Source organism: Gorilla gorilla, chromosome 3, assembly GCF_029281585.2.
Source record: "Gorilla gorilla gorilla isolate KB3781 chromosome 3, NHGRI_mGorGor1-v2.1_pri, whole genome shotgun sequence".
Classification (NCBI taxonomy): Eukaryota; Metazoa; Chordata; class Mammalia; order Primates; family Hominidae; genus Gorilla; species Gorilla gorilla.
Window position 1 is genome coordinate 98,929,150 of NC_073227.2, and position 25,681 is coordinate 98,954,830.

At 39.2% G+C, this 25,681-nt stretch overlaps 1 long non-coding RNA gene across 2 annotated transcripts in view; it reads left to right on the plus strand.

The window, feature by feature from the left end:
* The window catches only part of LOC134758332 (uncharacterized), a 39,041-nt gene extending 14,829 nt beyond the window's left edge, over nt 1-24,212 (plus strand). Inside the window, exons 3-4 of one of the 2 annotated variants that reach the window (XR_010133401.1) lie at nt 20,347-21,250; nt 21,669-24,212. This is a non-coding gene — a long non-coding RNA (uncharacterized lncRNA). Of the gene's footprint in view, nt 1-20,346 lie in introns of both variants that reach the window. The other variant, XR_010133400.1, reaches the window with a different exon arrangement.
* The last annotated feature ends 1,469 nt before the right edge of the window (nt 24,213-25,681 follow it).

The following is a 25,681-nucleotide window of genomic DNA, read 5'->3' on the forward strand; positions in this document are numbered from 1 at the left end:
TGGGAAGGAATATTATGGATTTTTCTCTTCTAATATCTGACTTCTGTGTAATGGAAGAAAAAAATAGCACTCCAGTAAGCCTTTATAATGCCATACACATATAAAGTGAAACAGGAAGACCCTGTGAAGGATGATAGGAATGACAGATCTCGTCCTACTAAAGGAATAAATTTCCTTCCAAACATATTACAGTTATATAAGCTATAAAATATATTGCTATAAAATGACTCACCTATTTGAAAATCCTACTGCATAGAGTTTCCATAGTTAGAAAACCGGTATGCGAAAATGTGAAAGTTGGCAAGAATCAAGAAATAGTTTTTTAGTACCTATTGTGTGTAAGGTATTATTACATAATCACAGAATTATACTATTATTTTGCTTTATGCATAGATTTGCTTTACCTAGTCAATATTTAACTGATTTATTTAACCTTTGTAAAACAAATTCAGAATCTCATACTGAGACTTAGGAAGTATATACAGTAGTTCCCCCCTTATCCGTGGTTTTGCTTTCCATAATTTCAGCTACCTGCAGTCAACCGCGATCTGAAGATGTTTAAGGGAAAATTTTGGAAATTAACAACTCATAAGTTTTAAATTGTGCACCATTCTGAGTAGTGTGATGAAATCTCACAGCATTCCGCTCAGTCCCTTCCAAAGGTGAATCCTCTTTTGGTCCAGTTATCTGCACTGTAGATGCAACCATCTAGATTATCAGATTGAAAAAACATAATATAGGCAGTCTAGGGTTCAGTACTATGCACAGTTTCAGGCATCTACTAAGTCTTGGAACGTATCTTTCAAGGATAAGGGGGAACTATTCTATTCGTAAATTCATAGAATTTTAGAGCTGGAAGAACTCCGAAGGGAATGAAAATCAGTGTCCTAGGCTTTCCTTAAAATGCTAGGTAATGTCCTAAGGAGCTTTTGAAATTTTAAATTATTTTTAAAACACTTTATAAGAGAAATTTTTCAGTCAAATATATCAGTGCTCACTAAATCCCCACCTATTATAAGAATTTACTCATCCTAGCAATGTCAACTTTAGGAAGCATAGACTAGAAACTGAGATAATATAAATGACTTATGCGAGGAGAATGGCATTAATCAGTCAACAAAGTGAGATAATCAGTAGAGCAGCTGAAAAAATAAGGCCTCTCATATGACCTGTTTGTTTATTTCTGTTCCCAGATGACAAATATTTTCTGAATTCTGCCCAGCTCCTCTTGGGGTAGACAAATGTTAAAACAGAAAAAAGTGGCAAGGTGCTTTTGTTCAGTGTGGGCTCATGGGGAAAAGTCCTATAATATTTTCAGCTGGTCGCTATGAAGGCAGCCAGCAGTGAGCTCAGCCGACATTGTTGTGGGATGGCACTATGACATTGATTAACGGAAAACTGAATGTTGAAATTATGCAGCAGAGGAAAAGAAAAGCAGGAGGACAATAACAAAATTTTCCAAACAGAAAATCACAAAGTCCACATAGGAAAGGTATAGTTTTCAAACTCCAGAAGATATTTGCAAACGCCAGTGAGCAAGCTATGAATCTTGTTTTCCCATAGGCCCTACCATCAGTAGAGATCCCAGGTAGAGCAATTTACCTGCACATTGTTGCCAGGGAACAAGGGAAGGTGAGTCAAACTATTCGGGGATTTAGCTGAGCTTTGAAATAACTGAAAAGCTATGCTTCAATTTTTAAGAGTTCATCAGGTAGGATTTCTAGGATTGTAAGGTCCTCACTCTAGAACTTCTGAAAATAATCAGATGAATCGGAATTAAAGAACTAATGGCCTTAATTGTGTCTAAATAGGAATGAAGTAACAATGACTGTCATCATGAGCTATTCTCTTCTATGGCTCTGGACGGTCTTTTTTTTTTTTCTGTTCAGAGCTTCCTGCTTGGTGTTTGCCTAAGTAGGGAGGAAAGCCATTGTTTGAACTTTGCAACAACAGATTGCAAGCTAAGGCTTTTCTACACTTTGTTTAATTTTCCTGAAATGTTCCTTTTTACAGAAAAGATCTGTTGTTGACCTAGCATGCTTTTTGTCTTACTCAATACTCCCCTGGGGATGTAGTTAAAACAACACTTAGCTGTAATTCTCCTGGGTGGAGAAGTGTTTGGTGGTGGCAATGAAACTAAAGCACAGATTTGAGCAACTGTGGGCTGTTGACTTTATGCTAGCCTTTCATAAAGAGAAATCTCAAAACACCGTGGCCATTCAGCAAACAGTGTGCGTTTCATCTAAGCCTGGCTGGCTTTGCCCTTGTTTTCTTCGGGCTAGAATGATCCTAACCATCAATGTCTTTGTGTCATGATGCAGAAAGTTGGCTAGGACATAGGAGGATAATGCTGAAGTATAACTTCTGAGTGGGGGAGGGAATCAGGCAGAGAAGTAAAGCTCTACACAATGGCTAGTGCTTCTGTATTATGATGTGTGTTCCAACGGAGGTCAATCATTGTGCATTGTCTCTAGGGAGTGAATACAGCATATTATTTTGGGGTAGAAATTGAGATTTCTTTTGGTGGTAAAATATACAGAAAATAGAAACTCTCTGTACTTGATTTCTTTAAGTTTATTTAAATACGTTCAAAGGCATTCTTCTATGAGAAGGAACATGACATAATAGGACTCTAAAAATGAAACTGTTTTACTGATGGAAATTTTCCATATCAAATCTACTATAGCCACTAGGATATATTACCAACGTTTTTAAAAATTCTTGTGTGCAGTGAACTTTGTTGATTGCCTACTCAGCAAAAAGTCATCTCCTGTGTTCCTAATGAACCTCAATTTTGCTTTCCTCCCTTCTAGTCATGTGCCTGGGAAAGGTTGATGCCAGCTCCAGAAAGGCATCTGAATGGTCTAAGTAATGCCATCCATCTGTCAGTAATAGATTCAGAAATGGGTATGTGATTCAAGTCTGGCCAATGAGATGTATGCAGAAGAGTGCTGGGTATTCTGGAAAATTATCCCTTGTCATTCAGAGATCCACAGGAATCCAGCCTTTTGCTCCTTGAATGGGATAAGGAAGCACATAATCCCAGTTGTTCTTCCAGTCATCCCAGACCCACAGCCCTGCTTTAGCCATCCTAGAGCCATCATATATTCACAAGGGGAAAGCAACTGAGGACAACACTGTGGATCCTTGTGACATAACCAAGCCAGTGAACCAATCAATACTTTTATTTATTGTTTGAGCCATTGTAGTTGAGCTTACGTTACTGGCAGCTGAAAGCTGAAAGTTATTCTATCTGCCAATCCTCATCTTGCACGTCTCTTAGTTTTGCTCTTATCTCTCCTTTTCCTCTTTTTCACACATAAATCCCAATCTTTTTTCCAACTCACACTGTCAACACTCTGACCTTTCCCTCTTGCCTTCTTTTCCTCTTCTCTCTGTCCCTCTCCCTTTTGCCCTTCTTTCTGCCAGTGCTACCCACAGGTATATCTTAAATCTTATTAGCCATAGCCATGACTAGGACCACCACTAGGTATAACTGGATTAGGTGGAGTTTTGCTCATTTGACCTCCTTTGTACTTTCGACATCAACATCCCTCACCCCTCAGCAATTCTCTCCACTGTGCCCCACTCCACATAACAAAAAGTCTGGTGTGCTCTGAAACATCCACCCAAAAACTATATTTTCACTAAAATTCCTTTGGTGATAATGCCTTAACATGGTGGTTTCCAAAGCTTTTTAAAACCATAACCCACATTAAGTATCCTCACTCAGTATACACAGAATATACACATAGGCACTTGATATAGTCTGGATATTTGTCCCTGCCCAAATCTTATGTTGAATTGTAATCCCCAGTGCTAGAGGTGGGGCTTGGTGGGAGGGTGTTTGGATCCCTCATGGCTTGGTGCTGTCTTCACAATAGTGAGTTCTCTAGACATTTGGTCATTTGAAAGTGTGTGGCACCTTCCCCCTCTCCTTGCTTCTGCTCTGACTATGTGACATGCCTGCTTTCCTGCTTTCCTTTTGCCTTCTGCCATGATCATAAGCTTCCTGAGGACTTCCCAGAAGTCAAGCTGATGCTAGCATCATTGCTTCCTATAAAGCCTGCAGAGCTGTGAACTTCTTTTCTTTATGAATTATCCAGTCTCAGGTATTTCTTTATAATGTGAAAGGAAAATAAACCTTGGGGCCCCCAAATCACTAAGCTAAATGGAAAAGTCAAGCTGGGAACTGCTTAGAGCAAACCTGCCTCCCATTGTATTCAAAGTCACCCCTCTGCTCACTGAGATAGATGTATATCTGATTGCCTCCTTTGGAAAGGCTAATCAGAAACTCAAAAGAATGAAACCATACATTTGTCTCTCGCCTATCTGTGACCTGGAAGCCCCCTGCCTGCTTCGGCTTCAAGTCTTCCTGCCTTTGCTTCAAGTTGTCGCGCCTTTCCAGACCCAACCAATGTACTTCTTACATATACTGATTGATGCTTCATGTCTCCCTAAAATGTATAAAACCAAGCTGTGCCCCAGCCACCTTGGCCACATGTCATCAGGACTCCCTGAGGCTGTGCCGCAGGCTCATCTTCAACCTTGGCAAAATAAACTTTCTAAATTAACTGAGACCTGTCTCAGATTTTCGGGGTTTACAGTAGCAATGCAAGAAGGGACTAACACAACACTGCAGGAAAAGTTCTATGAAACACACTTACCTTTACTACCAGTGACACATTCTGATATTATGTATTCTGTTCTATTTCATTTTTAAAAAGTGTTTGTCTGTACTCACTAAATTGATGTCATGGATAGTTGTTGTGACCACCAAAAACACTTCCTTCACCCACAGCAGAAATTCTGGTGGTCATGTGATAAACTTGTCAAAAAGTCCTTTGAGGGTAATTAGACTCATACTTAAACCTGAATAAAATGACAGCCAACACCAACTAAAAGAAGTTCTGTCTGTGTCAATTTGGATACATTCTTTCCCCTAAAAAAATGAAGAGTGACTGAGAATATATGAATGCTGACACCTGATGTGTTCCTAGTAATTTCAGGGGATCTTTCTGAAATGGCAAAAGTGTTTAAGAAACACCATTATAGTTCTTTCTGAAAGTAAAGATGTTTCCTGCAAAAGCTATTTGAGTCCCAGAGCCAATTTATTAATTGGTTTTATGTTTGACTTTTTAGAGCCCATTAAATATATCTATTTGGTTATTCATTTGGCAGCTATGCTACTTCTTTAAGAGCTGGGAATGGCAGATTATCTATAAGAACCATTTTTATAACATGGATTGTGGTAAAAATGTGTTAGCTTTCTTGTTGATAACTACTTGTTATCAGCTAGAACCACTTTTACAGCCTGTACCATGTGAAGGCCTCACATATAAAGTCCATAGCGTGTTTGAAAGTCACATGATATCTTGAAAAGCCCTGTATAAACTGGAAAGCATTGTGTAAACACAAAGTATTATTATTATGCATTTTTTTAAAGTAGGAAACTCTTGCCTAAGAAGTCAGTCATCCCCATGGTGAGAACATGTCTCCCGAAGTTCATGTGTTGGAAACTTAATTGCCATTGTAACAATATTAAGAGGTGGGGCCTTTAAGAAGTGATTAGGTCATAAGGGCTTTGTCCTCATGAATGGACTAATGTTGTTATCATGGGAATGGGTTAATTGTGGTGAGCCTGGCCCCCTTTTTCTTTCTGCTTCATCTGCCCCTTTCTGCCATCCATCCTTTTGCCATGGAATGACTCCTGCCGGATGCCAGTACTATGCTCTCAGCCTTCCTGGCGTTCAGAACCATGAACAGAATAAATTTCTTTTTTTAATAAATTACCCATCTCTGGTATTCTGCTATAACAGCCGAAAATTGACTAGGGCCTTCATGAATTTTGAATGCCAATGAATTTTAATGTTTTTATTAATGGTACTGAGTTTTATAAATGTTTTTCCCCACCCTCTAATTGATACGCACACACATGCACACACACACACACACATGCATACATATGCACATACACATTAGACTTTTAAGCCTATATTCAATACAATACAGGCTGGTTGCTAATTTACAAACCCTATTTTCTCTTTTATAAGATATATTAGAAGGTAGGTTTTCTTCTATATGTAGTTATAGTTGTGGTGTGATATGCCCAGAATTACTGTGAGATATGTTAAATGGCACAGTATAGCTTTAGTAGTTAAGGTTTTGGAGACAGAAAGACTCCAAATGCAATTTTACATTTAACAAGGTCTGTGAATTTGGGTGAGTTACTTAACCTTCCAAGCTCTGATGTTCCTCATCTGTCAGATGGGGTTAATATAATGCACCTCACAAAGATGTTATAGAATTGAATTTATCTCTACTCATTAAATTAATTTCATAATTTACTAATGGGTCATGACCACCAAAAACACAGGCTTAACCCACAGAAGAAATTCTGATATTAAGAATCATGGAGCCAGGTGCAGTGGTGCATGTCTGTAGTACCACATACTCAGGAGGCTAAGGCAGGAGGATTGCTTGAGCCCAGGAGGTGGAGGCTGCAGTGAGTTATGATTGTGCCACTGTACTCCAGCCTGGGCAACAGAGTGAGACCCTGTCTCTAAAAAAAGAAAAAGAAAAAGAAACAAAGCTGGTTTAAAAAATTGTGGGCATATTACAAACCTGCAATGTGTGTGTGTGTGTGTGTGTGTGTGTGTGTGTGTCTGTGTGTGCGTGTAAAGTACTTAGGACTTAGGACAGCACACTTAGCATTTAGCACATAATACCTAGCAATAGCTCAATGAATGGTAGCTTAACAACAATAACTAATGATATTGCAACATGTTTATTTCATCACACCTTCACCATGAATAAATGTAGAGATCTAGGACCTAGTACCTCTTGCTTTCCCTTTGGTGCTGAAGCTTCACTCCACTGCTTCCCAAATCTATGTGTCCACCTAGAAATGGGTCATGGTTGCTGAATCGTAGAATAATAATACTGCAAAATTGCTAAATCTCTGAGGGGCGTGTGTGTGTGTATGTATGTGAGTGTCTGAGTGTGTGAGAGAGAGAGAGAGAGGGAGAGAGGGAGGGGTATGGGGGAGGGAAGCAGTGCTTGTCTCTTTCTTCTTGCTAAAGACACTTCCTTAAAAATAAATACACTGGAAAATAATGACAGGAAACTTTACAAAATTAAAAGAGGATGTCAGGAAGTACAGGATGTGAGGTTGTTTTCATTTCTGTCAGTATTTTCTTATTCATATATATTTATAACTTTAAAAAGCAGAGAAGTTCACTATTTCTTCTACTTAAGATCAAGTTTATATATAAAAAAAAGACCTGTGACCAAAAAAAAAAAAAAGAACCCACTTAATATTTTCTAGCTGCAATTAAGTATCTGATCTGACTACATTATTGGGCAACTGAATAGAATACTTGTCACACTCATTCTCTATTTCTAAAAAAATGATGCAGGCCAGGCACAATGACTCACACCTGTAATACCAGCAATTTGGGAGGCCAAGGTGGGAAGATTGCTTGAGGCCAGAAGTTAGAGACCAGCCTGGACAACAGAGTGAGACCCCATCTCTACAAAAATATTTGTTTAAAAATTAACAATAACAACAACAACAGCAACAACAACAAAACGGTTGCATTCTCAGACAGTTCACGCCAATATGGGAAGGATATAAAAGTAAAGTACCCTGAAGCAGCAATGGATAAGAAAAGTTTGGTCTTTTATAAAAAAAAAAAAATTTTATTATTACTTCTTTCCCAGAAGACAACTTTCAAACATAGGAACCTAGGCAAATCAACGAATGCTCAAAACTGAAAACCCACTTCCCCCTTTGAGAATAGAGGGTACAGAAATATCAGTACTTTCAATGCTTTAGCAGTCATGTGAATGGTGAGCATTCTATGTTTTTCCATATGCACAGCAAATGAGCACGCTGCTTGCAGCTTTTTCTCCATGAAATGGGGATCTGCATCCCATAGTAGTTACTGAGCAGTACAGTTCCTCTCCAACATCGAAACAGTTTATCAGCAGACAAATTTCTAAAGTTCCTATGTGGCTGGAAGCCAAAATAAACCAACTATGTTTTGCTGTCCTCTGCTTTGCTGAACAGATAGATGTAAAAGGTTGTAGGTGGGCTTCTCTTTATTACTGCACTAGACTTGTTAACACCTTGAGACTCGAAGAATAAAGTGTACTTCATCTTGTAAAAGTTTATGATCTAAGTCAAACAATTCAAAAGGTCATAATTTAGCTCCATCTAAGGAACTTTAATTCAAAAAGACAGGAAGTTGCTTCATATTAAAAGTAGCCTCTTCTTTACTTCTTAATAAAATTCCCTAAGAAAATATTTATGGCAGACATATGTTATTTTCATCATTCCTTCCTTGGGGAAACCACTATTCCCTGCTTCCACATGGTTTCAGAGGGGCTGCCTATCACTGTACCCTACCCCCCTTCCAGCCACACTGGGAGCATAGGACACAGGCCTGGCCAACCCTAAAATTATCTGTTCCTGAAATTAAAATAGTGATGTTGAAATAGATATATTTCTTTCCCCTGGGATGCTAAGCTAGGGCAAGAGATCCCAGAGCTTCCCTGTGCCATCTTCACCACCCTGCATGGAGGAGGTGGAGCAGGTCCAGCCGCAGAAGGAGAAAATGGCAGAGACAGAGGAGCAAAAGGAGAAGGAGGAGGAAGAGGAAAAGAGGGAGAATGGGGAGGAAAGAAAGAGGAAAAAGAAGGGGAAGAGCGGAAGGGGTAAGAAGAAGAAAAGAAGTGTAGTCTAACCTCCACAGAGCTATGATTGAAGCCAACTGACTCCTGAACTTCCTAGATACCTGACTCAACCAATTTCCTTCTCCATTCAAATTAGTTTTAATAATTCTGCAATGGAAACAGGAGGAACTAACAAAGTAGCTAGTGTTTGTTCATTCATTCAACAAATATGCCAGGCACTAAATAGGCATAGAGTCATGATGGGCAACATATAGTCCTTGCCCTCATTGAGCTTATAGCCTGGTTAGGGAAAAAAATATCACACACACACACACACACACACTCTATTGGAATATATGTATATATATTCAATTTTTTATGTTATCAGGAAAACAGTAGAGTGCTGTGAAATAGCATTAGAAGAGAATTAGGGAGCTATGTTTACAGTATCACTAGAATAATCACATTTTAAAAAAAGGAATGCGTGCATGGTGGTTTGGGAGTCCAGGTCTAACAATCTAAGAGATGAGGCAGCATGGGAGAAATAGAGAAAATGTCCTACATGGTTAGGAGACCAGGATCCTCATCCTAGCTCCATCAAAAACTGCAGAGGTTTTCCTCATCAGCAAAGAGGTAATACGTGTCTTTCATTATTTCTCCAGGGTTATAATGAAAATCAAATGATCACATACACCTGATTCACATTTGAAAAGAAGAGTACAGTATATGGTACTGTGGTAGGATACCAGGGTACATGTGGTAGGAAGACTAACAGGACAACCTGGTCTACCCAGTTCAGAAGGCTGGACATGTCCCACAGTCAGGTAGGAATTGAAGAGGAAGGCTGATGGCCCACTAATGGTGGATGAGAGAATTGCTTTGCATTTACAAAGGACATACGACACGCTCCTTATTTACTTATTTATTTTATCCTTTGGCGTGTTAATGAGTACATTTTAAATGAGACAACAGCTCTCAATGATGTTTAAGACAATAATTTTTAAAAACTACTTAAGGTATTTTTACTTATTATTTCCCATATGGCTTTTGCACCTTCTTTACAAGACATTTTAGGTCATTTTTAAACCAAAAAAAACAAAGACGGCACCCCCATTTCTCTAACTTTTGAAAATCCAATTATAAAAATAATACACTAATATTGTGAGATATTCAAATAGCATAGGAGGTTATACAGCGAAAAGTCCCTCTCATGTCACCCCTACTCTCCTTTCCCAGAGATAACTAATCTTAACAGTTTTCTCCATTCTTTCACAACTTTATCTGCATATTGGAACTGAGTCTTCAAAACTGAGTAGTAGTAGCCATTTGGCCACTCACAAAGTTAAGGGTTTATTAAATTATATTAGAAAGTATTAATTGGCCTGCCAGTGAATGGGCACAGCAACTGGGTATTTAATGGGCAGCTCCAAACGGAAAGCCCTGGCTGTGCAGCACCCATCTATGGCTGGTATGGTTTGAATCTGTGTCTTTGCTCAAATTTCATGTTGAACTGTAATTCCCATTGTTGAAGATGGAGCTTGGTAGGAGGTGATTGGATCATGGGGCTGGTTTCTCATGGTTTAACACCATCCCTCTTGGTGCTGTTGTGGAGATAGTGAGTTCTCATGAGATGTGGCTGTTTAAAAGTGTGTAGCACCTCTTCCACTTCCTGCTGCTCCTGGCCATGTGAAGTGCTGGCTCCCCCTTCACCTTCCGCCATGATTGTAGTTTTCCTGAGGCCTCCCCAGAAGCCGAGCAGATACCGCCATGCTTCCCATACAGCCTGTGGAACCATGGACCAATTAAACCTCTTTTCTTTATAAATTATCCAGTGTCAAAAAAAAAAAAAAAATACGTCACCCAGTGTCAGGTATTTCTTATAACAGTGCGAGGACGGACAAATACAATGGCCAAGCTTACCCCGAGGACAGTTAGGATGGTGTTTTTTGGTTTGTGCCTGGGTCCGAGGTCAAATAGCTGGTACCCTTTCAAAACCCACAAATCTTCCTCATTTACAATCTTGTGTTTGTTCTTTGTTCCATTGGTAGAATCGTTTTGCTTCCATCTCTCTACCACAACTGGGTATTGAGGATGTCATTTGGCAAGTAGAGGCCCTAACCAAAATGTCCTAAATAACAGCTGCATGGGTATCTTGTTATTAAACAATGAAGCTGCTCCAACGAGAAAGGCTGCATTATAAAACCATGTGGCTTTAGACACACTCACTGCCGCCCAAGGGGGAACCTATGCTATCATAAAAACTGAGTGTCTATCATCCAGATAACATCACTAAATTAATGGTTGATATAAAAACTCAACTAATCTTTCAGATCCAACACTCTAAATGATCAGCTAAGCAGCTGGTTTGGATCATGGGGAATTTGGTGGCAGAAGCTGGGACTTATTCTTGGAAACATAATCATTTGTTCGGTTTTGTCCTGTTTTTGTCTTTATTGCTGCTGTGGCATTTGTTCACAATGAAGTCAATGCAGAGCTGAAAAAAATGAAATAATGATTGTTCACAGAATTGCATTAACTGCAGCCACGTAGCCTGACTCAGGTCACAAAGTCACTTCCTTCATTTTGCATTAAATTTGGCCAGGCTGGGTGCGGTGGCTCAAGCCCATAATCCCAGCACTTTGGGAGGCTGAGGGGGGTGGATCACGAAGTCAGGAGTTCGAGACCAGCCTGGCCAACATGGTGAAACTCCGTCTCTACTAAAAATACAAAAAATAGCCAGGCGTGGTGGTGCACACCTGTAGTCCCAGCTACTTGGGAGGCTGAGGCAGAAGAATCACTTGAACCGAGGAGGCAGAGGTTGCAGTGAGCTGAGATCGTGCCACTGCACTCCAGCCTGGGTGACAGAGCAAGACTCCATCTCAAAAAAAAAAAAAATTGGCCAATATCCCATCAGCCTTATAGCTTGACTTATTTCCCCTGCTGTGGGACTCGAAACTGTCGGAATGAGCCTTCCTAGTGACGCAGGACTAAACTCCTGAATATAAAAGGAGCCCAGAGCTGTTGAGTACATCTGCTATGCTTTACTCAAAATATCTTAATGAAAATGGAGAAATGTGAAATTAAATAATTCAAACTTAAAGCTGTTAGAATTTTAAAGTATTCCAGCCTTAAGAGGAATACAGCTATGTGGCTTGAGTCACTTGATGTACAACTGCAACTTCTGCCTTTTTTTTCCCCTGTAAATCATTAAGAAGACCAAATGGCACCAGAGATAAGAACCCCCCACCCCCACCCCCAAGATTACTACCTCTCCTCATAGAATGAAGCAAATGTAGCATTTTGTAACCAATCAAATCACTGTACTGTATGCACTTGTCTTGTATGGAAAATGTTGTAATTCTGCTAAAATTTCTGTCTCTGCTTATATAAGCGAAACATTAACTTCTCCTCTTTGAAACACTGACCCCATTTGTTTGGAGTAAGTGTTTCCTGGTGGCAAGCTTTGTGCTTGAATAAGCTCTATACTTAATCATGTTTTCTGAATCTCATTACTTAAAGTTGACAGGTTGTTTCTACAAGTGGAGGAACAACATAAGCATGCACTGTCATGATGATTGATTTCTAGTCCACAAGTATACAGTCTTCAAATTAAGTATAATTTGGCCTGAAATCACATTGTCCATTAGTAAAATATTCCATTGTATTCATTTGAGGAGCTTTCTCTCCTCCATGGGTCAAAACAAGCATCCCAGGATTATGTTCATCCCCAAAAATAGGATAGAGGTGTGAGTTTGCTTAATTGGCTACTTGCTGCTCCCTGACACAGGTCCCTGTCCTCTTCCATGTGGACTATGTGCCCTGGGTAGGCTCAGCGGTCCTCTCTACTGATCACAGGCTGACTGTACCTCCACCTGCAGCAGCGTGCCATAGAATTCTCTTCCATTGGTCTCGCTTTAGCCTTAACCTGGAAAGAACCCTTTCTTACTTCCCTCCCTGCCTGGAAGATCCCACAGTGCTGGCCTTTTCCGAAAAAAGATGCTCGTCTTTTGTTTTTTAATTCCTTCATAGTTCTCCTTTTTATAAAAGGGAAAGCAAAGAGGCATTAAACAGCGTGACTCACTGGGAAAGCTAGTATTTCAGCCAGACAGAAGGGTTCATTGGAGGATGGGAAGTTCAGAGGAATATGGCTGGGGGGATGAACACCTGATTAGAAGGGTTTGTAGGGTATTAGAATAAGTTTGTATTTATCTAGGCATTGAGGAAACTGGGGTCATTGAAGGCTTTACACAGAACAGTAGCAAAATTAGATTTTCCTTTGAAAAGGAAACTCTGATGCTGGTAGGGAGAGTGGTTGAAGGGGAGCACGGCTGGAAGCAGTGATACCAGTTAGGAGACCATGGCAGTAGTTCAAGAAAGAGATGTTGTGAACCTAGTGCCTTAATCCTCTGCTGAATCTGAGACTCTCCTCTCCATTGGCCTGTGACTAGGACCATAGGCCAATCTCCTACTATAAAAGATAAAAAGGCTGATACAAACATTTCTAGGCTTGCTTGCAGCTTGAGTTAAGACTTAATAAGGTGATATTACAATTCATTCTGGCAGTGCTGGCAGAGGAAACAGCAGCAATGATGCTCTGCGAGCCTGACTCAGGGCCAGCAGTGATGGCAGCCCAAGGTAAGTATATCCAGGGGCTGCTGGTGGCAGCAGCAGTGTCTTTGATGCAGTGGTTCAATATGTTGTATTTGACTCTGGTTCTGGTTACCTGAACTTCCTTTGCTCTTGCCCATTTTCTGAGCCTGAGTCTTCAGGTCTCTAATTTATTTTCCTCGGATCTTTAAAATAATCCTCTGAGGAATTAAGGCAGGTGTTATTATTTTCATTAAGATGAGGGAAATGAAACTACAAGCTTAGGTTACTTGCTTAAGAGCAAAAGCTAGTAAGTGGAACACCCAGGGTTGGATCCAACCAAATCTTTGTGATGGTCGCAGTACTCTTTACACTCCCCACTTGCTTACCAAACTTGGTACTCCTGATACCTGGCATATACAGGAAAATGAAAGGAAGGGCTAGAAGCTATTGCTTACACTTGGCACAGGCTCTAAAGTTATGTAGAAGTCTTATTAAAATTAAGTTATTTAAAGCAATATATAATGGAGTAAAATAAAAGATCTAGGTATAATTAGTAATTTAAATAAATTTTACCTTTGTAGGAGGTGAGCATCTAGATTCCCCAGGAATACAAAATCATTAATCTTTGTAATGTGTACCCTGGTAAAAATATATGAGAAGTCCTGAAATGAAACATTAGCCAATCCTTAGGCTAGTGTTCCAATTAGCTAAATATCCCCGTTTAATTTAGTAAAACCAGTATTTAACTCCACATATGTGATTTATGAGTTTATATATAATAGCCTCATCCATTTATGTTCTTAAAGCCTGGAAGTCCAGAACATCTTAACAATTGTGCAACAAAATTTGACTCAAGATTGGTAGAGCTATGGATGCTAACTGATGCTGCTACAAATATATAAGATACTCTGTTAAATACCTTATTGAAAAAGAGATTAAATGTAAGATGTCTTTTCCATATCTGCATGTTATGTTGAAATGACTATTTTGTCATCTGGAGAGAATTATATGCAATGATTTCATAGTGAGGAAACAAACTCATGATTCAATGAAAGGGTAAGGTAGATGTGAATCATAATCACTTTAAATTATAGTTATTAAAATTCTATAAATTTAAAACACTTTAGTTCTATAAAGCTTGGGCAATGAGTCCATTCCAAGCAGCATTGACCAATAGTATTATTTTCAGGATGTTTTAAGTATACCAGGTTACATCTGACCATAAAAAAAAAAAAGGTTACATGTGCCCATTTATTTGTTCTACTATTCATTCAGGAACTATGCTGACTCTCAAGGCAAAGATAAATACCACAGGCTGGGCATGGTGGCTCATGCCTGTAATCCTAGCACTTTGGGAGGCTGAGGTAGGAGGATTGCTTGAGGCCAGGAGTTTGAGGCCAGCCTAAACAATATAGTGAGACCCTTGTCAATACAAAACATTTTAAAAAATTAATCAGGTATGGTGGTGTGTGCCTGTAGTCCCAGCTACTCAGGAGGGATGCTGAGGAGGGAGGATCCCTTGAGCACAGGAGGTCGAGGCTGCAGTGAGCCATGCACTCCAGCCTAGGTGACAGAGACTTTGTGTCTAAAAAAGTTAATAATAATAATAATAATAAATACCACAGTGATGTGTAAACAAGGAATTATGTGGTGATATATAACAATAGAAGTATGTATAAGGCACAAGGAAGAATCTGAAAATAAACCCGGCCTATAGTCTTCACTGAGGTGTTGATTCTTTCTTAAACTGCATCTTGAAGGATGAATATGAGGATAACAGTGGACATGTAGGAAGGGTGAGCAGAAGATAATAGTTTAGACAGAGGGAGCTACACGTGTAAAGACATGGAGGCATGAAATAGCTTAAGTTAAAAGAATTGCAAGTATTTTTGTGTTTATAGAAGCTAACGTTGAAAAGTTATGGTGGGAGATGAAGCTAGGCAAACAGGGGACAGATCATGAAGGATCTTCAATAATCCTGTAAATCCCATTACTGAGTATATACCCAAAGGAAAATAAATCATTGTACTGAAAAAGACACCTGCACTTGTTATGTTCATTGTAGTGCTAGTCACAGTAGCAAATACATAAAATCAACCCAGGTGCCCATGAACAATGAATTGGATACAGAAAATGTGGTATATCTACACCATGGAGTATTATACAGCCATAGAAAAGAACACAGTCGTGTTCTTTGCAGCAACATGGATGCAAAAATTCTAAGCAAATTAAATCAGGAACAGAAAACCAAATATCCTGTTTATCCTCACTTATAAAAGAAAGCTAAACATTGGGTACACAAGGACACAAAGAAGGGACAATAAACACTGGGGATTCCAAAAGTGGGGAGGTATGGGGAGAAACAAGGGTTGAAAAACTACTTATCCAGTACTACATTCACTACTTGGGCAATAGGATCATTAGAAGCCCAAACCTCAGCATCACGCAATATACCCATCTAATAAATCTGCACATGTACCCCCAAATCTAAAAGAAAAAAGAAAAAAAAGAGGCCAGGCGTGGTGGCTCACTCCTGTAATCCCAGTACTTTGGGAGGCTGAGGCAGACGGATCACAAGGTCAGGAGCTCAAGACAAGCCTGGCCAATATGGTGAAACCCCGTCTCTACTAAAAATACAAAAATTAGCCAGGTGTGATGGCAGGTGCCTGTAGTCCCAGCTACTCAGGAGGCTGAGGTAGGAGAATCACTTGAACCCGGGAGGCAGAGGTTGCAGTGAGCTGAGATCACACCACTACACTCCAGGCTGGGTGACAGAGCAAGACTCCGTCTCAAAAAAAAAAAAAAAAAAAAAAAAAAGAAACAAAATAATCATCATCATACTATATGGGCATGATTTAATGGACATGAAAAAGATAGCAAAGAGTTTTAGACTAAAGCATAGCAAGAGAATATTTACCCTTTGGAAAAATGACTCTGAAGGTAGTATGGAGAAAAATTTTGAAGAGAAAAGATACAGAGTATAGGTGAGAATTAACAAAGACATGTAAATAGAAATGAAAAGATGAGAAAATATGTGAGAAATATCTAGGTAATAGAACCACAGAAATTAAAAGTAAATTGGATGTGAAAGGTAACGTGAGGACTTAGACAACTGGGTGATCATCAAGCCAAAAACCAAAATAGGAAATACAGAAAGAACACATTTAGTGGAAATTAAATATAAGCTCAGTTTCAACAAGATGTCATTTGAGTTGTCAGTGAATTAGGCAGGTAGTACAGGCAATGGTGTACATAGAAGAGGCCAGGTCTGGCTATACTAATTTAAGTCATTGATTACACAGTGGTAATGACAACTATGAGAGTGAATGAGATTGCCCAATAGGAAAAGGAAATGCTGAAGAAGTGTTGCATGTATGTGTGGAGTTTCATTGGTAGCTATCACATCTTTGTCAATAATAATTATTGGCATGTTTTCTCATTCATGCCTAGGAAGGTGCATCATGATGTGGTAGAAGGAATGATGGACTGGAAAGCAGGAGACAGCCTGCAATCCTGGTCTCTTGGAAGTCCTTGCATGTCGTTGGGCAAGTCATTTAACTATTCTCTTCCTCGGTTACTTTACCTGTGAAATGAGATTGGATTAGATGAGTTCTAACACTCTGTGATTCTTCAACCAGTTCTCCAAATCTCATGATTTTCATTTCTCCCTAATGGGCTCTGATGAAGCTGCCAATGAAACCTGAAATAACTGGGAAATAGGCATTGAGAGAGAAATATGGCCTAGGAAGAGTCACACACCTTATAATTTTGCCCTAAATAATGGAAACCTGACTTTGAAAATAATTTTGCTGTAATTTAGGAGCAGTTATTGTAGACTATTATGAAAATGTAGGGCTTTTTATTGAAAGGGAATGATAGTTGGTCACAAAGATTTGGGTTTGGATTGAATGGCCTTTTGCCTCCCAATTTTTGGAAAATAACTAAGATTGACCCATTTAAAAGCCACCCACTTACAGCTTCAGTGCAGTAGAAATTATGTAATAGATCTGATCATATTTGTCCCTTCTGGCCAATTATGACAGCCTACAAGTAATGCAGGAATGGAAAACATTTTTGGTAATTATATTGCATTAAAATTGTATGTCATTATGAGAGTAGGCAGTTAAGATAGTTGTGCAGGAAGATGTTGCAGATAGATGGCCTCCTAGGTGCTGAGCTGGCCCCAAACTAAATACGTGAAAAGGTTTTCCTTCAGGTTCCTGAAAATGTGAAGTACATTGGGCTGTGAGCACCAAGGAATCAAAGACTGTAGTTTCAACTGACAAAACAAACATCTGTGAAAGATACACACTAGCTGTGTTGTAGTAAATGAATGGAACAGTTTTTGTGAAATTATGTCGTAGTTTTGATTGAGCTCCAGTCTGGCAGTGCCCTTACACTTAGCCTCTCTGACTTAGAATTATTCTTTGACTGTCAGGAAGAATATCTTATTGTGAGAAGCCCTGAGCACACTGTGGCTTACAGCAATCAGGGCACCAAAAACTTCAGAACATAGAGCTTTGCATTGCGAAGATAAACCTGGACCAAAAGGAGTATGATTTGTTAAACCTAATCAGAGTTTGTGGAAGTATTTAAAAATCAAGAGAAAAATAAAAGGACAGACAGTTAATAAGCAGATATTAAGACGTATGAAATGACAACAACTAATTAAAAGATAGAATGGAAAGACTACAAAAGCCATAAAAACAGTATAACATCTAGGAATAAGCATAACAAGAAATGTACAAGACCTACAGAAAAAAAACTTTAAAATGTTACTACAAGATGTGAAAGATGATTTTGGACAAATGAAAGGCTCTATCTTGGAAAGAGATCCAATACATTATTAAGCGAAATAAGCGACAGAACAGTATGTAAAGCATCCTACTTTTCATATAAAAACGAGGAGAAAGTAAGAATCTACATTTGTATTTACTGGTGTATAAAGAAAATCTGGAAAAATATATAAGAAATTACCTATGAGGGGTGTGGGAAATTAGCAGCTAAGAGACCAAAATGGGAGATTGAATTTGCACACTGATTATCCAGAGCACTTCCTTGTTTGATTTTACAGCTATAGCAATGCATGATATGGTTGTGTTATAATTTGTTTAATTCAGACTTCTGTTGATAATATTTAGGTTGTTTCCAGTCATTTGCTAGTATAATCAATCCTGCAGTTAATCATATAAATGTTACCTCTTCAGAAAATTGATTTTAAACATAAGTAAAACTTTCAATAACAACAACAACAAATCCAGAGATAAAAAGCAGATACTTTCAAATGAAAGCTCTCACTTAAGTATAGACAGTAAAGGTGAAAATATGAATGATATTGCCCTGGTGCCGTGGCTCACACCTGTAATCCAAACACTTTGGGAAGCCGAGAATGGAGGATCACTTGAACCCAGGAGTTTGAGACCAGCCTGGGCAACATAGTGAGATTCCATCTCTGTTAAAAAAAATAATAAAATATTAATTAATTAATTAATTAAAATATAAACAATATAAACAGTGGAAGTCTTAGACATGGCCAAGTCCAAGGCCATGCATGGTGACTCAAACCTGTAATCCCAGCAATTTGGGAGGCTGAAGTGGGCGGATCATTTGAGGTAAGGAGTTCGAGACCACCCTGGCCAATATGGCAAAACCCAACCTCTACTAAAAATACAAAAATTAGCCAGGTGTGTTGGCTCATGCCTGTAGTCCCAGGTACTTGGGAGGCTGAGGCAGGAGAATTGCTTGAACCTAGGAGGTGGAGGTTGCAGTGAGCTGAGATCACACCATTGCACTCCAACCTAGGAGACAGAGTGAGACTGTATCAAAAATTGAAGAAAAAAAAAAGAAGTGCCCAAGTCCAAGATGGTTAGACATCCTCACTCTCCTTCCCATCCCCACATCACAATCCGAATGTATGCTTCTGGGGCTCCAGCTGTCTTGCTTTTGTATGAAGAAGCATTCAGACCAGCTGCAGTAGTTCATGTCTGTAATCTCAGCGCTTTCAGGGGCCAAGACGAAAGGATCTGAGGTGGGAGAGTCACTTGAGGCCAGGAATTGGAGACCAGCCTGAGCAACATAGCAAGACTTTGTCTCCAAAAAACACTTTTTTTTTTTTTTTTTTAAAGCTGGGCGTGGTAGCATGTGCCTATAGTCTTAGCTACTCAGGAACCTAATGGGAGAGAATCACTTGAGCCCAGGAGTGTGAGGCTACCGTGAGCTATGATTGTGCCACTGCACTCCAGCCTGGGTGATAGAACAAGACCCTTTTACTTAAGAAAAAGCAGCAGCAGCAGCATCTGTATATCACCCATGCTCCATGCATTGGAAAGCCTTCTGTGTAGATGCAGAATCATGCCAAATGATTTTATCCATGCAAATAGGTACAGGTATAGGGATCAAAAGTTGTCCTAGTTAATCAATTATCATTAGTCCCACAGTGTTTTCTGTCACAGATGTTACTTTTCTGGAGTGGTAGGTGTGGCAAGGTAATTCATTAAAATATGAATTTATGTTGGTTCTCTCTATAGTTTTAACCTCCTCAACTCTGGGGAGATAAGTCAGTTTTTGTCTCCTTGTCTCAGAGGTGATTTGTAACTGAGCAGAAAGTAGGAGCTTCCTGAAGAAAGGCACTCCATTTGATTTGTAAAAACCTCAACTCATAGAAGAGATGGTAATAAATGATCTGAATGAAGGAGAGTGCCTTTAAAAGTGGCAAGATGGGAAAAGGGTTAACTTCTCCAGTCTGGGCAGTCTATAGATTTTTGGAGAAGCAGGGACCCACTTCTGGTCCCTAGGCAAGGTCTCTGAGAGAATCACTGCATGACTTTTGAGCTCCAAGCACCAGGATCCCAACCCTGGTCACTTTCCATTTCCAGTCAGAGGCCCAAGATCAGTTTGTCACTGGATTTCTAGGAACCATTCAACAATAAGTTATCTGCAACAACCTCCATGGACTGGAGGTTAGAGTTGTTTACTCTTTAAATCAGTTAGAAATGTTTTTAACTGCAAACAATAAAAAAAATTTTAAACCAACATATGGTGGCTTAAACAAACAGGATGTTTCTTTTTCTCTCACAACAGAATTCTGGAGGAAAGTGGCTCTGGGAATTGAACAGTGGCTCAGTGATGTTGGGGCCACCAAGTCTGCAATTCTCCCGACCTGTTCTTCATGGTTGTAAGATGACTGCTGCAATTCTCGGCATCATGTGCATGTTAATGTCAGGAGGAAGAGAGGAAGAGGGAGCACTGGGATGTTACGTTCATTTTGTCAGGAAAAGCAAAGCCTTTCCAGAGAGCCCTGAAACTTGCTTACCTCTCATTGGCCAGCACCATCACTTGACCACTTGTCCACTCCTAGCTGCAAGGAAAGTGGCAAAGTAGAAGGTATTTGAGAATGTCTGCTGGGTTAGCCAAAACAATAGTGACTTCTACACCCAATTTTCTTGGCACTGCATAAGTATCCTTGATTCCTATGTGAGCAGAGGGAGAGCAAACCTCAATAATGAAACAGATTCAATTTCCATCACCCAGTGAGACACCATGGGATTAGAATAAATTTTTAAAAAAACAAATTGAAAAAAATGCATTTTTAAAACAACAAAATCAGAATGGATGAAAGGTGATATTTCTAGCATATCAGTTTGTGGTGGTAAATTAATTACCTTATACAAAGGCCTCAGTGACTTTCTTCTCCTTACCTAATGAATCATCTTTAAAATAAGTAAAATAAAGAAACAAGAGCAGCAGCAGATGCTTCCTAACAAGAAGTTACCAAATCTGTTCACCACAAACCTGAGAATTCAACTGTGGACATTTGGACACCAGCAATGAACATGAAACTCAGCTTATGAGGCATATTTGGCTAAAGGTCAAGGTGACTTAAAGTTCATCATAGGACATCTACAATTTGCAAAGCAGGTGACTGGATATGGACTCCTTCCAAGTCTCATTTAATTGGATAATGCCTACGTTTTAAGTATCAGAAGTGAGTCTTTCTCTATTAAATGAAGTCAGTTCCACTAAAACCTAAATCTTGTTTGGCAGGCACTCCATGTTTCTTAATTTTTATTCCATGCTGTATATTCTTTTAGACTTGATTTTCACTTTTTTTTTTCTTTTTTCCTGTAAGTTTATCTTTGCTGTGAAACAAAGTGCCCTGCTTTGAAGGACAGGTGTGTGGGCTGCTGGTGGTGAGACAACAGCAGTCCTTCCAAGTCTTCCTCCCATCGCTGTTAGTACTCCCTTTGTTTTTAATTAGAATTACACCAGTTAATTCTGTTGTCTCTTAACCCTGGTTCTGCATCCTCTTCTTTTCTATTCCTTACTCCGCTCCTGTTTTTTCTTGTTCTGCTTTTCCAAGAAATGTCTTGTCTCCTCATCAATTGACTGTCTTCTCTTTCCAGAGGGACCATAAAGGTGCCAGCCTAAGGAACACGTAAAACGTGGGAACAAACAAGCTGCTGCCTATTACAGAGATAAATAATTAACTTTGGACCATTACATGCAATTCATCAGCTTATCTTTTTCAAACTTTATGTAAGAAGTCATTTCCCAATGGTAACCACTTGCCAGCTGCAACTTTGACGCATATTATCAGGATAGGTGAGATTGATGGGGGCCCTTTGAATTCTTCCCAGGCAATTATCTTTATAATGTTACAGTTTTCTCTATAGCATGGTCATATTGTTAACATTGGTTATAAGGTCATATGGTTAGTATGGTTAGTATTGGTGGCTCACAGCTGTAATACCAGCACTTTGGGAGGCCAAGGTGGGAGGATCACTTGAGCCCTGGTGTTCAAAACCAGCCCTGGAAACATAGCAAGACCTTGTCTCTACAAAAAAAAAAAAATTAAATAAATTAAAAGATTAGCTGGGCATGGTGGCACATGCCTGTAGTCCTCACTACTTGGGAAACTAAGGTGGGAGGATCCCTTGAGCTTGGGAGGTTGAGGCTGCAGTGAGCTGTGGTTGTGCCATGGCACTCCAGCCTGGGTGACAGAGTGAGACCCTGCCTCAAAAAAAAAAAAAAAAAGTACCTGTAAGGTCTTTGGGATTTCGAAGATGAAAGGTGTCACATAAATTGAATGAATTCACTTAGAGAAATAGAAGGCAACTACAGGGAATATTACGTACATCATGGAGTGGAAAGCACTAAGGCCTGTGGAATTATTCTCAGTGACACGTAGTTGAGGGCAGTGGTCCACATGTTTTGAACATGGTTTCTCCCAGGTGAAAAGGATGAGTAATTTGTTCTCCTTCACATGTGTGTATGTAGGTCTTATACACAGTAGATTTGCCACAAAACAAATGAAGATTACACTTTGGGCCCCTCTCTCACATGAGTCCCTTCCAAAGTTCTGTTTGCTAATTTTACATTTTGTAATTTCTTATTATTTTTCTTAAAGAAGCCTCCTCCAACTGCGTAAACTTCAAGCCTCACAAAATTTGGATCCATACCTGAGCCAACATACAATACAATTTTCCATTTCTAACTTTTAGTTGTACCTAGTGTTTTATTGGAAATGATCAAGTACATGAGTGGTGTCTTTTTAAAAAATTTACTTTATTTGCTTCTCTAGCTTCATCGTTAGTTAGGCAGTTAAATCTAACCATTTGGAGGTATTTTCATATAACCTCCATTGAGGACAATTTGGCAATAGCTTTTAAAATTATAAATATATTTGTACAGTTATAAGCTGCCATATCTATAAAACTATTTGATAGACAAAAGTTGAAAACCCTCCAAGAGCTCATCAATAAAAGATTAAATTAATTATGATACATCCATATGAGCACTGAGCAGCTGTGAAAAAATGAGGAAGTAATTTCTGTGCTGATATGGGAAGACTTCCAAGACATGTTGTTAAGTACAGAATGGTGTATACAGTATGCTATATAGTGTGGTAAAAGGTTTAGGGATAAGCATTTATATTTATAACTGTTTGTATTTACATAAAGTAATTCTGAAAGGATACAAAAAAGCTAACAAAAGAGATTACCTGTGGTAGTGTGGGGCTTGGGGATTGGATGGGTGAGAAACAGTAGTGGAAATGAGATATTGTACAGTTTAAGGCATTATACATCTATGAAAACATGGGAATGTATTACCTACTCAAAAAGTGAAATTAAGAAAGATACAAGAAACTGTTTGGATGTTCCTTCCCATTTCAATGTATCTATATTTTTTCAGCCCTCAAAGTTATTATAAATGTCATTATAATAACTTCATAAAGCTTCCCCTATAATGAGAATCTTACCATTCTCCTAACTCCAATAGCACTGTAATCCACCTCTGTTAGGACACATCACTCTTCATCATGTGTGATTATTATTTGCAGATATCATCTTCAAGGCTCTTCTCTATTTACCACCTGCCATTCTTGTTCTCACCTCTACATGACCTTCACATTTTATTTCTCTTGGTTTTTTGGACAAGCTACATTCCCTTCCACAGAGAAGGCTTCCCTGACCCCTTTCACTTGGTTGGATTACCTTGCTATTCTTTTCTATCTTTGTACATTCCTTTTCAAAATACTTATCTCCCTTGTTATTACCTATAATGTCTGTCTTCTTTACTCAACAGTCTAGACAAAAAGCTCCACGCCAGCCTCGGCTGTGTTTGTATTGTTTACGTCTGTGTTCCTAGTGCTTAATAAAATACCTAGCAAGGGTTAATAAGTACTTGTTGACTGGAAGGGAATGACTTCCTTCCCTTACTAGAGAGTGATTTCCTTACAGGCAAGATGTGTCAACCTTCTATAGCCCACATAAAATAAAGGACAATATCTGCTATTGGATAAAAGACAATAATTTACATATGAGTTTTGTCATTTACCATACCAACTCTGGGATCTTAACTTTTTAGCCTCTCTGGGCTTCAGGGCTCTCATCTACATTAAGTTTTTCGTTCATTCTGTCATTCAATAAATATTTATGGAATGCTTAGCATGTGCCACTAGTCTAGCAACTGTGGATACTGAAGCACGCAAGGCAGAATAATACTTGCTATCTGAAGCACACAGTTTAATTGGGGTGGGGAAAGAGTTGGTGGGGAGGGTCTCAGTAAACATATAAGCCAAATAAACAAAAATTACAGGTAGAGTTAAGGCCATGGCAGAGCAACTGAAGGTGATGAATTCAGAGAGGCCAGGAAGGGACTCTCTGAAGCGATCATATCTGAACTGAGTTTTTGAGTCAACTAAATGAGATAGTGTCTGTGAATGTCTTAAAATCATGTCTGGCATGTAATAAGTGTCATAAATGATAAGTATTACTATTTATAAAAACTTGTCAAAAAATGAGCCAAAAATACAAGCAGATTGTCTTTCACATATAAAATACTATAGTTGCAACATGTATATGTCTTTGTATAGTGAGAAAGCATATTCTATGTATATTATATTTCATTTGAGTAAGTTATTTTTTACCTGAAGGAATCTCCTATTTTGGTTCTGAAATAGTTAACGTTCCTTTTAAGTAGTCTCATTTATACCTTGAGAGTGATTTAATTACCCACAGCATCTGTTTAACATTGTACTCACAGAGAAATCACAGAAACGTATGCAACATTGGTTGTTCCTAAGTAGATTCAATGTTCTCTAAGGTCTCATTAACCTGTAAGTTCTCACATGTTTGTTACATCTGAGCTAATGAAGAAATAGCCAGGGGTAAGGAACTGAGAAAGAGACTATGGATGTCTCAACACAAACCCATTCCAGGACTGTAAAAAATATCTGACAAGTCACATCTTCCCGGTGTGGTAGTAAAATCACTGGAGTGTATTGGATGGTATAAGCAACTGAAGAGGATTAAGAATGGCCTCTGTGGCTGGGCACAGTGGTTCACGCTTGTAATCTCAGAACATTGGGAGGCTTAGGTGGGAGAATCACTTGAACGCAGGAGTCTGAGACCAGCTTGGGCAACATAGGAAGACCCCCACCTCTACAAAAAAAAAAATTAAAAATTAGCTGGGTCTGGTGGTGCACGTCTGTGGTCCCAGCTACTCAAGAGGCTGAGGTGGGAGGATTGCTTGAGCCCAGGAGGTTGAGGCTGCAGTGAGCCAAGATCACACCACTGCACTCAAGCCTAGGTGATGGAGCAATACCCACTCTAGAAAAAAAAAAAAGAAAAAAGAAAGAAAAAAAAAAAAGAATGGCCTCTGTGCCAGGCATTTCTCCTTTAATCTCTAGAAAACATAGGCAGTAGGTAGCTGCCTCAAGTTGGATTCTTCAGAAGCTGACCCTTAGACGCAGGAGAGAGAAGTGTAAGATGGGGATAAAAGTCTCTTTTCCAGGTAAAGTCTCTGCCTGGGCTGGGGTATTCTAGGGTAATGTGTAAATTACACATTGAAGTTTGTCCTTATTTGAGGTTAGAGAATTAGGCTTTCAAACTCCTGCACCAGTCACTCACTGGCT